The 11,921-nt window shown below is 36.0% G+C and overlaps 1 pseudogene; it reads right to left on the bottom strand.

The window, feature by feature from the left end:
• Positions 1-10,265: 10,265 nt before the first annotated feature.
• Positions 10,266-11,113, bottom strand: LOC113837679 (annotated as a pseudogene).
• Between the last annotated feature and the right edge of the window lie 808 nt (positions 11,114-11,921).

Raw genomic sequence — 11,921 nt, 5'->3', positions numbered from 1 at the left:
CAAAACACAATGTATATTTGTTTACAAATTGTCAAAAACTAAAGATAGTAGTAAATCTAAGAAGTTGTATTATACAATTCTTTAATCTTTGCTTGTTAACATCTTTTAAAGAATATAAATTAAAAGTACCAATGATGAGTACCCACATTTTAAAAAAAGTTTATACAAAGCAAAATAAAAAGAAATAAGAGGTTCAAGTCTTCTTTTACAGTCCATTTTTCTCCCCCTATACTTCTTCAATCTTATATATTTGATTAAATATATAGGCTAAACAATATTAGCTATAATAAGTATAAATAATACCATTCAGTAAAACTCAATTTGGAAATTCTAAAGAGAAGATGTTACAGAAGAGAATAGGTATATTTCTTAAGATTTTAAAAGTTTCATCAAAATATCAAATACATAGAGTTGTCCCATTCATGAGGACTTTACTAACCTGATGCTCTTTTTCTACATAAGCTAGTTGTAAAGGAAAAATGTCAGTTTGGATTAAGAAAATAAGCCAAAATTGTTGTCTCTTTTTTTCTGATGAATGTAGTCTAAGAGATTGCCCTGGAATTATCTTCCCACCTGGTGGGGAACAGATTCCTTGCTTATTGGACATCATATCACTGGAGTCCTGCATAGCAGAGTGTTTATATGTCTATTTTATAAGCCCATCTACTCAAGTTTTATGTACACTGTTTTCTACTGCCCAAATCCCTGTTCTGTTTTCTCTGTCTTGCCATCACTTTCTTGGATAGTTGAGAGGATGACTGAGTAGGTAACTTACTTTATGGATTCACTGTGACTTGAAAGCTATAGATAAAGTTCAAATACAATCCACAAATTTGGAATTGTATTCATCTAGTTATCATTTTAAATACATTTTTGGCTTTATTTTTTCCTGACATTGTTCATCATACCATATTCTTGAGAAAAAGATAATTGATTACATTGAAATATAACTTCTATTATTTTTCTGATAAATTTCAAAACATTTGGGACTTCTTTCGCCCAGACCTATGAAACATCTACAAGCATCTGTATTACACTTTTTATAAGAGTGGCATAAATCTGGAATCAATTTTGAACTAGGACTGGAAAATCTTACTTTGATAAAATATGTTATTTTTTCACAAGTTGGAACCATGAAAATTCATGGTTACTGATACCTTGTACTTACTCCTCATTCCATGAATGTAATGATTGAAAAATAAAAGTGGATCCTACCTTTTCTACAGGCCTTAGAGATATGGGAGAGTTGATTATATTAGTTCCGTGTTGTGTCTTTCCTTTTTGTGTTTGTGTTTTCATAGGTCAAACTTATACTGAATAAAATTAACTTTAATTAATTAAAGTCTTGTATCAATCATAAGAATGTGATGAAAAAGTCTAAATTCTATGAGAATTTGATTTTCAAGTGTCATTAAAGTGTTTAACTAATTGTGTCAATAGACATAAAGGTTAAGTTGCCAATTTAAAAGGTAGTTTCATGCACATGTGAAATCAGATCTGCTGATATGATCTGGAAATCATATATGTGGTATAGTAAGTAAAGATTTTGATTTTGGCATGCTTTCTAAGGCAGATTGTAGCTACTCATTTTATCTGCTCATATATACCATAAACTGAGCTTTAATCAGATTATAGCATCTTTGTTATAATGTATGAGTCAATTGAGTCTTTCACCTCAAAAATAGCACTATAAAGGAAACAAGGATGGCATTGCAGCAAATAACATAAGAAACTATCTAAATTGTAGTGCCAAATATCTTTAGTATTTTGAAATAACATACCTCTTTATACAAATATGTGCAGATTAAGTCATATAGTTTCTATGAAGAAATACAAGTAATCATACTCATGCAATCTTTATGTACTACTAGTATCTACATGATATTGACTTAGTAATCCTTTATCAAATTTCTTATCTGAGGATACAGCTTCCAAAGAGGACAATTACCTATTCACAGTTAAATTTATATGTTTAGTAAATAGATGTAAATAATAATAATTAAATTTGTAAGATCATTTTTTAGATAAAAATAAAGTTAAGAAAATGAATGCCCTAGCTATCTTTACATCATTAGACAAAGAACTAAGTAAATAGCACACACATATATAAAAGGAATTGTCTTGATTCCTGCAAAACTGTGGAGAAAAGCTGTATTTCCAGGTAATGTGTGAACTTGAATCCACAGGCTAAATAGAGGGGAAAGAATATGGCAAGTTCCAGATACCATAACAAGTAGAAATCCTTGAACTGGATATATAATAACATGAACACAGGTTAAATCTTTTATTATGTGCTTGCTACATATTAACTTGATGAAGTAGGTATCACATACAAAACTGATTTCTTTGTCATGGAGCTAAACATAATCTGCATGTAACTTGGAGAAGTTAAAGAATGGCCAGTGGCTGATGGAAGAAGCAGAGACAGACATCCACAGAAATACACTGAACTGAAATCTGGAACTTAGTTGAAGAGAGGGAGCAATGAAGAACGAAGGGGTCTGTACCTGGTTGGAGAAACCCACAGAAACAGTTGGCCTGAAAAAGGGAAAGCAGATCGACCCCAGATGCTCTTTGGGAGGCCGGTACGGGACTAATCCAGCCCCCTGATCATGGATGCCAATGGGGAGGCCCCTGCACTCATGGGAGCCTCCGGAGGTGGACTGGCGTTTTGCCCTGGTGGGTGGGGGGAACTTCGAGAGCCCATCCCACTTGAAGGGATGCACTCTGTCTCTGAACACATGGGGAGGGGCCTAGGCCCAGCACAGGAAGATTTGGTGGACTTGGTGGAGCCCCGGTTGGGGGCCCTACCCTGCCTGGGGAGTGGTGGGTGGATGGGGTGGGGGGTAGGTTGGAGGTGGGGGAGAAGGAATGGGGTGAGGGGAGGGAGAGGGAGAGGGGAAGTACATGTGAAACAAGCCTGTTCCCTAACTTGAATTAATAATAATAATAATAATAATAATAATAATAATAATAATAAAGAGAAAAAAAAGGAAAAAAAAAAGAATGGCCAGAAGGAAAGTAGATCCCTTCAAGGTCAATTACTTCTTTATGCAAATGCAGTACTAAATATGAAGATTAATTATAATGCCTAAGATATACAAAGGAGGTGTGACTTGTCTTTCTCATTTTGAATCATTGGTTCTCAAACTTCCTAATGCTGCAAAACTTTAATACAAATCCTCATGTTGTAGTGACCTGATACCACAAAATAATTTTTGTTGTTACTTCATTACTGCAATTTTCTACTGTGAATGAATTATAATACAAATATTTGATATGGAGATGGCATTAGGTGACCACCAAAGTACTCTTTGACCCACAGGTTGAGAGCCATTGCTCTAAATCTTTCAATAATTTACATGTGATCCACCATAGTCAGTGAAACACAAAACAGAAAACTACTTAATCCAGAAAAAAATTGACTACAAACCCTTACAGGCTAATATAATTGAAACATTATAGAAATGTACTTCACATATGTATATTATTCATATTATATTGTTATAAGAGATCAAATGTGTATATCACAGAACTAGAATACACTTTATTTTTATTCATTTTTTGATATTTATTCCCAAGAGATTATTTTTATTAGTTCAAATTAGAAACAATCTTGCCTCACATGTCAATCCCTTCTCCCTCCCCTCCCCTCCCCCTAACTCCCCACCAGTCTCCCACCTCATCCCCCCTCTGCTCCCCAGGGAGGGTAAGGCCCTCCCCAGGAGTTCCCAAAAGACTGTCATATCATCCTGGATAGGGTCTAGGCCCTCCCCCATGAGTCCAGACTGAGAGAGCATCCCTCCATATGGGATGGGCTCCCAAAGTCCCTTCTTAATCCAGGGATAAATACTGATCCACTACCAGGGGCCCCATAGAGTGCCGAGGCCTCCTCATCAACATCCATGATCAGGGGTCTGATTCAGTCCTGTGCTGGCCTCCCAGACATCAGTCTGTGATCTATGTGCTCCCCCTTGTTCGGGTCAGCTGTTTCTGTGGGTTTCACCAGCCTGGTCCCATCCTCTTTGCTCTTCATTCCTCCCTCTATACCACTGGGTTCCAGAGTTCAGTTCAGTGTTTAAATTCTCTATATATTCGTACTTGGAATAGAAATTTTACTGAATAGTATATAAGAATTTTTTCAACATCCCTATAGTCAATTCTAATTTTACTTCTACCCACAGAGATGGTACCATTAGGTAATTTTCATACTCAGAAAAATCAAGAAGAAAGACATTAATCCTAATCACCTACTTAAAATATCTGCTTCTTATTTTACTGATGCAGCATTTCTAAATTACTTTATATTACATTTCAGTCTTTTGGTTTAGATTTGCTGTTCTTGTTTACATTGACTGCAATGTCTTCTCTCTTTTGCTTGTTTAAAAATTTTTATTGGCTTTGACAAATTACAAACTTACTTTTGCCACCAGAACATGGATAGAAGTGATGCTCTCAGGACTTCTGCTATTGTGGTTACTGTTCCAGCCCAGCTGACCTGAGTGTGTCTACCACCTTGTTTTTGCTCACTGTAGTTATTCCTATTCCAGGTTGGTTTTCTCCAAGGATTCTATCTTTGTTTTTACAAGGCATGTCCTTCCTTTCTGTAAAGCTCAAGAAGTGCAATCATTGTGAGGACCTCAGTTTTACTTCTCCAAACTCACTGATCTATATATGCTTACAATTTCCCAAATATCTGTTTCTGTGGCTATCTGGAGCCCTTACTGAGCTCCACACAGGTTTTCTTCCTGTCCAGCATGTAATCCTACCGCACAGCAGGCCTGATTAGCAATTGGACACTATTGTCCCCAATCACTACCGACCTTATCTCTCATCCCCTTAAGGTATATAAGCAGTGGATCCAAGACCTGGTGGCTGCTGAGAGCCATTTATTGTAGTGATATTTTGTTTGTAACACAACAAGTAAAGATTGTCTGAAGATCAGAGTGCAGTGCTAAGCCATTAGTAAGCCACACACCTAGTTAAGAGCTAAGCCACTAGTTAGCAGCACACACATACTAAGTCACTAGCTAGCCATAGAGGACAGGCAGTGGTAACCACACCTTTAATCCTAGCAATTGGGAAACAGAAACAGATGGATCTCTGTGAATTCAAGGCCACCCTGGGCTATAGTAGAGTGAATCAGTCTAAAAGAGAAGCAAAGCTAATACCTTTTAAGCCAGCACTTGGGAATTCCCCCATCTTCATCCCAGCACTAGAGAGGATATAAAGCAGGAGCTCATTGCAGTGTCAGTGCAGTCTGTGGTTTGATGGACAGCATTGTAGTCTGCTGTAACAGGATCAGCCTTCTTTGCTCCTAGCCTTGGTAAAGGTAAGAACTCTCTAGTGTCTTGGCTGCTTTGCATTTCTGATCTTTAGCTTTAACCTCAATGTCTGTCTCTGGGTTTATATTATTCATGCTACAATTTATTACTAGATGATACTATTCAAGACTCTAACCATCAAAGATGTCAATCACTGCTCTGGTTCTATCATGATTCCCTTTGAGGGATACTTTTGAACAATTCTCTACACATGTGATTTTGAATATGCTACACCCATGTTGAAAAAGATTGTCCTGACACTGGAGAAACAGATTTATCTTTTATACCTAAACAACATCAATTTCAAACCAGCCCTGATTCTTCTTTCCCAAATAGATGCATCCCACTAGATTGCCGAGCTTATTTGGAAGTACCCAAACATAACATACAAATTGTTTTCCATATCATGGGAAAAGAATTACTGCCAATGAATCTCACACTGGAGTTTGGGACTTGGGTTAGGTGTTGAATCCTCAGTTCTTGGAGTAACTTGACTGCTGGATTTGGCAGATGTATTCACAGTAGAGGAAAATGTCAGCAGCACCCAAGCTGTGAACCACATGGAATTCTAACATTCTGATACATTTTAGCGTAACCAGTCCCACTATATAATTGATCTCCCCACAAGTTGGAAAGTCTGAAGCCCTCAACAGACATCAATTATCATCCCTTAATTTGACCTTTACAACTAGTGAGCTTTCTGCTTTTGTTATGGCTCTGATCCTTGCCAGGGGGTTCCCATTTTCATCCAACATCCCTATGGAGAGAAGTTACAGTATAGCCTGAATCCAAGGCTCTCCATGTCCAGGATTTGAGACTAGAAATATATCAGTTCCTTTTCTAGAAAAATAAACATGCTCTGAAAGTTAGAAAGGAAGCTAAATTAGTCAAGCATCCAGGCTGTGGTGTTTAAATTCTCTGAATAAAAGGACAATGGGGATGAAGCTGACAAAAAGTCAATATAGAAGCACAAGAAAAAAATATTTTTACCTGGACTGGCTACATATAGAAGCACTACTCCCATTCTGCAGACTATGAAGAAGTTGTTCCTATACTTCTGCAGGAAGCAATGTGATGAGACGGTCCCTTTCTGTGACTTCAAAGATGGAGACTGTTGTGGCCATCCCCGTTGAGATTTACAATGCAATTACAATCTGTAGATGGATTTATATCTCCAGAACCTAGAGAGGAAATGGGCTTCAAACCTCTATTGATATCTGGGGAAGACATGGCTCACTAGCTAGTAGAAACTAAAGTGACTGGGAAGGCTATCATTCTCCCCTTTCTCACATTAGCAAGACTGCACATTTTTCTGCAATGATTTATAGATCAAATAAATGATACAAAAATAAAAAAAACTAATTTAAATTTGTTTATGGGGATCTAACTTGTAAAGAACTAATGTCAAACAATTTGAAATATATCTTTCAAATCATGCATTGTTATTTTTATTGATATATAACTAACAGCATACCATGAAAACTAGCACGTCATTTCCTTTGAGACATCATTAATATAATATGTATCATTATTAATGACAGTCAATTTTATAAAATAAACAAGTATGAAGACATCTTGAAATAAATAATGTATTCTATCCTTTCAGTTCTTGCCAAGCCATAAAGGATCCTAAATATTTCTGTTTGTATGTACTCTCAGTTTTATCCATTGCTCTTGATAACTATTCCAGAAATAGAAATGAGGACCTTATGACATCCATAGACTTACAATGAAATATGTAATTATTAATACTTACCTTTAAATTTATTTCTTTTCATTTTATTAAATCATATCTCTATCCTACCATTTCTACTCAAAATAACCTTTTGAAGTGTTCTTTAAGCAGAAATAGAATAAATATTCAATATTGCTCTTAACCCTGACTTGCTCTTAAGGCAAGTGCTCTCAGGCTCATCACGTAATCTTCATGTTGCTGCCTCTGTCACAGCTTTAATGCAATATATCTCATTTCAGTGTATCATTTATGCTGATAAATAAAAGGTTATTTATGTTTATCATTTTTATATATAATTCCAAGAACATAAGTATGTAAATTATTTTTATTGATTAAAAGTGAAGAAAATATGAGTCCAGTACAAACACACCTGCAAATATCTTTGAACTCTCCTACTTCCAGCAGACTTCAGTGTACTTTTTGTCTGTATGTCATGCTTTTTCCTTTAAAAAGAATTTGACATTCCACAAATTATGAATGATATAGTTTCTCTGTGAGAATTAAAATCCCTTTATTTTCTCCTCTTTCTCCTTATCAGTTATTTTCTTTAAGCCAAGATTGTGATCATACTTTATACTGACAAAACAAAAAACAAGAAAACAAAAAATTGAAAACTAAAATAGTCAAAAGATAAATAATCATCTTCCTATTTCTAAAATGTAGCATTGAGATACACACTTTTCTGGGTCAATTTATTCTCTACCTCACAATTCATCTAATTGGATCATTAATGGAAACCAATGATTCTTATTATTTTAATGAGTTCATTTCATTTGTCACATAATTATTTTGTCGCATCATTAAAAACTTCATTTATTTGATTCTCATAATCATTGTAGAAATTCAGATCAAGATAAGGATGACACATAGAAATTAAGGAGTTGTTTTTAAATTTCCAAAATGTGCATATGGCTGCATGAAATTTTAAAATCTGTAATAACAAAAATAATTTATAAGTGGGTAACACAGATATTTAACAATTATACAATTATACATGTAACTGTGTAACAACATAGAGGAATATATATTTATTTTTCCAAAACACTACTATAAAATTGGTAGAAGGAGTTAATTCTGGAATTCCCAATTGTCTACTCTTCATTCCTCATACTTTTAGACACTGCAGGGTTTCTGATTCAGTAAGTATACTTGTATCCAAATCTTTTTCTTCTAAAATAAAAATCCAGTCTGAAATAGAGATAATATAGTTCCAAGAAGAGAGAAAAGATTAACCAACAGATCAAGCATATCTACAAATTTATGAAAGAGGGAAGTCCTTGGAGACTGCAGAATCAGAAGTAAAGGGTGAAATGTAATGTTGAAATCTTGGTAACCAATTGAAATACTGTATATGCAAAGTTTGAGGAACTCAGTATTAATTTATCCTCTGCAAAGTACACAGGGAACAAGTTAATTTCTCACTCACAATAATTATCACATTATTTCTCCAGAAATTAAACCATCTAGAAAAAAATAAAGGCTGTTTTATGGGTATTGTAAATCCAAATTAAAATGATCTTTATACTGGTTTATATGTGAACATGCATTGGAAGTTGTTGAGAACACAGACTAATATTCATCTTCCAAATTTCTCACAAAGTTTTTAAATGCCAATTATATATTGTATTCACTGCATAAATATTTGCCTGTCCTACTCAAGTGAGAGATTGTTCTCAAAAAATATTTGACAGAATTTGTCCTATATATTTTCCTGCACATGGACAATCTTACCTGACTAGAATAAAGAAATAAATTCTTAGCAAAAAGTAATGTTTTTCTGATACGACTTAACACCTGATGAACAGGAGGAAAGACATGAATTGTACTGGAAATCTAGCTAAATTTTCGGTGCTAATAAAACAATGGTTATTGCAGGAGAATGTATAACCTCTAGTTTACTAAACCAGCATAATCCCTAAAAACAGCCTATGAACATTTGTCCTTATACCTGCAGATAAGATACCATTGTAAGGAAATATGTATCTTTTAACATAATTATTACACCTCTTAAATCATTTCCAGTTCGACCAGTGTTTCAGTCAAAGTGCTACAGAAGAAAAGAAGAAAAAAGCCATCTAGTAATACAAAGAGAAAACTATCATAAAATATTCTGTCATGAGATTAAGAGTGCTTGGCACTCTGCAATCTACCCTTTTGAAGGCTTATAGTAAAGAAGAGCTGGTGATACCATTCCAGATTGAATGTCAGTCATTTAAAGCCCAAAATAGAGCCACAGGGATATGTGAGGTTCAAGAGCATGTAGTTCAAGACTTCAGTCTTCCTTAGTATACGTGGGGTTATGTTTGATTGGTTTTAGATTTAGAGTTTCAAATTTGGGTAAATCCCACCTACATGATGTAGGGACTTTGACTTTAAGTTCACAGATTATTGACCTATTTTAATTGCTTTAAGGACTTGTGTCTCATGTATTCCAAACTAGTTTCAAAGTTCATATAAAATACTTAACTCTAAGGATAACATTGAAATTTGTGTATATAGACCTCTAATTCCCAAGTGCTGAGATTATAGTTATAAGTCACTATGTCCAAATTCTATAGGGCTGTGATTGAAGACCATGGTTTCATCTATGATCAGCAAAAATATTAACAACTAAGCTGTTCTCCTAGCCTTAGTTAAATATACAAAAAATTCACTCAAATGACAAACAGATCTTGTGATCTTAAGTTTTAGTTGTGATAGTTTAGCATTCACATCAACATTTTTAAGGGATCTCCTTTGCTTTTGACTAATACATTAATTTTCACATACTTGTGAATTTTCTGTATTTTTATTAATATCTACTTTAACTGTATTGCAGACTACAGATTTTGTGAATTTTAGCCTTAAAATGCATTGCCAAATGTTTTACACCTGGATAAATAATTTATCCTGGAAAATTTGCCATGCAAACATTAAAGAATGTGGATATTCTCTTTGGGCATGAGCCACCAAGCCACGATGTGTTATCTACTGATCATCATTAAAGCAGCCATTTTTACAGAAAATGGAGACTATCAGAGAAAAAAAAAAAAAAAACAAAACTAAGCCCAATGCAGAGGTTAATGGGTCTTGGGGACAGCAGCATGAATAGAAATAAAAGTATCATAGGTTATATATCTTCAGCTCAGGGAACATCATAGAAGATCTGCCTGAAAGATTTGTTTTTAACAGACTTAATTCACTTTATTTTTCTTGTATAAAAACCCTCATGTGGTGGCCACAGCTGGAGCCTGGGTCCTCTAAACAGAGACTCTGGTGTGGGCTTTCAAAAGATGGTCAGTGAATTCCTAATAATGAGACTTAGTGAGCACAGTCTCTTTCCAGAGGTGGGGGGGGGGGTGAGGTAGCTGTAGTAGTTCTTGGAGATGGCATCAAAAGAGGCCTTCGCAAAGTTGCCCAGGGTGGCAGAGCAGCCCCTGGCTGATGTGTAGCAGTCATCAATACAGGACCATCATAAGTAGCTTCTTGGGCACAGGAGCAGAGACTTTGCCAGTGCCTCTGGGGGTAGGGATGAGATACACCAATACAGAGCCACAGCAGCCTGTCACTTTGCATGAACCAGTGTGGGGCTTGCCAATCTTGTTCCCCCAGTAGCCTCTCCACACAGGGACAATGGAAAGCTTGGCCAGGATGATGGCCCCCTCGGATGGCAGTGGCTACCTCCTTGGAGCACTTAACACTGAGACCAGTATGCCTTTGTAGTCCCCAATAGCGACAAAAGCTTTGAACCTGCTCAGCCGGAGTCTGCTTCTGCACTGGCATTATCTTTAGAACCTAGTCCTTTAGGGATGTGTCCAGGAAAAAAAATAAACAATCTCAGATTCCTTAATGGGCAGGGAGAACAGGTAGATTTCCTCCAGAGCCTTGATTCATGTCCTTAACCAGGGGGCCCAGCTTGGTGACGGGAATCCTCTCCTTGTCTTTGGGGTTTACCTTCACAAGCCCCGTGACCCCTGAGACTGCTGCAGAAGCCTCTACAGAAGCCCCCATGGCTTCCTAATCCTGGGCCCCAGGGTCCTCTGGGCCCGCCCAATGCACCAGCTTCATCCAACATCTGGTGTTTTCCCAAAGAAGAAGAAGCCTACCTGAAAGTTTTAACTTTTTTTTTGGGAGGATTTCTGAGTCAGCATTCCTCTTTGTAGCTTTGGAGCCTGTCCTGCAACTCTCTGTAGACCAGACTGGCCTCGAACTCATGGAGATCTCCCTGCTTCTGCCTCCCAAGTGCTCAGATTAAAGGCATGCAATTCCACTGCCTGGCTTGGCTGAAACTTTTTAAGAGATAGAATACACAGAAGTATGCTGTGACACAATATTTAATACAAATGGTAGCACAAACAAAACTAGAACAATGCAATGGATATGTGAATATTGAATGGGGAAAAATTTGGAAAGTAGTACCACTAGACAAAGAAATATAGATAATTATTGACTGCTGGGAAAACACAGATAGGTAGATTAGAATCTCTCAGTGATTCAGTACAGAACTATCAGCCTGAATAACATATACACAAAAAATAAATGTACTAAGAAAGTTTTATTTACATATATTTTGTACACACACATAAAAATGTAATTATGGCAATGCCATGCATATGTACATATAAATGGACACAGAGAGAAATAGATGAAATACTAATAAAGGAAAAGAGGCTGTCAAATTGAATGTGGGGGCAGATAGAGAGGTTATACAATTTTATTTCCTGTTAAAGGCATTGAGTAATTAAGTATGAATTCTGAATGTGAGTTCATTACACTGTTAATATCTATTAATACATACTTTGGTTATATTTCCCTGTTTAAATCTTTCATTTTTTAAAATAACCTTCTGTCTATATGCTTTGATATTGAAAATGGGTCATTGA

Source organism: Cricetulus griseus, chromosome X (genome assembly GCF_003668045.3).
Source record: "Cricetulus griseus strain 17A/GY chromosome X, alternate assembly CriGri-PICRH-1.0, whole genome shotgun sequence".
Lineage (NCBI taxonomy): Eukaryota > Metazoa > Chordata > Mammalia > Rodentia > Cricetidae > Cricetulus > Cricetulus griseus.
Note: the sequence above shows the minus strand (reverse complement) of the source record. Positions and strands in the feature narration are given on the sequence as shown.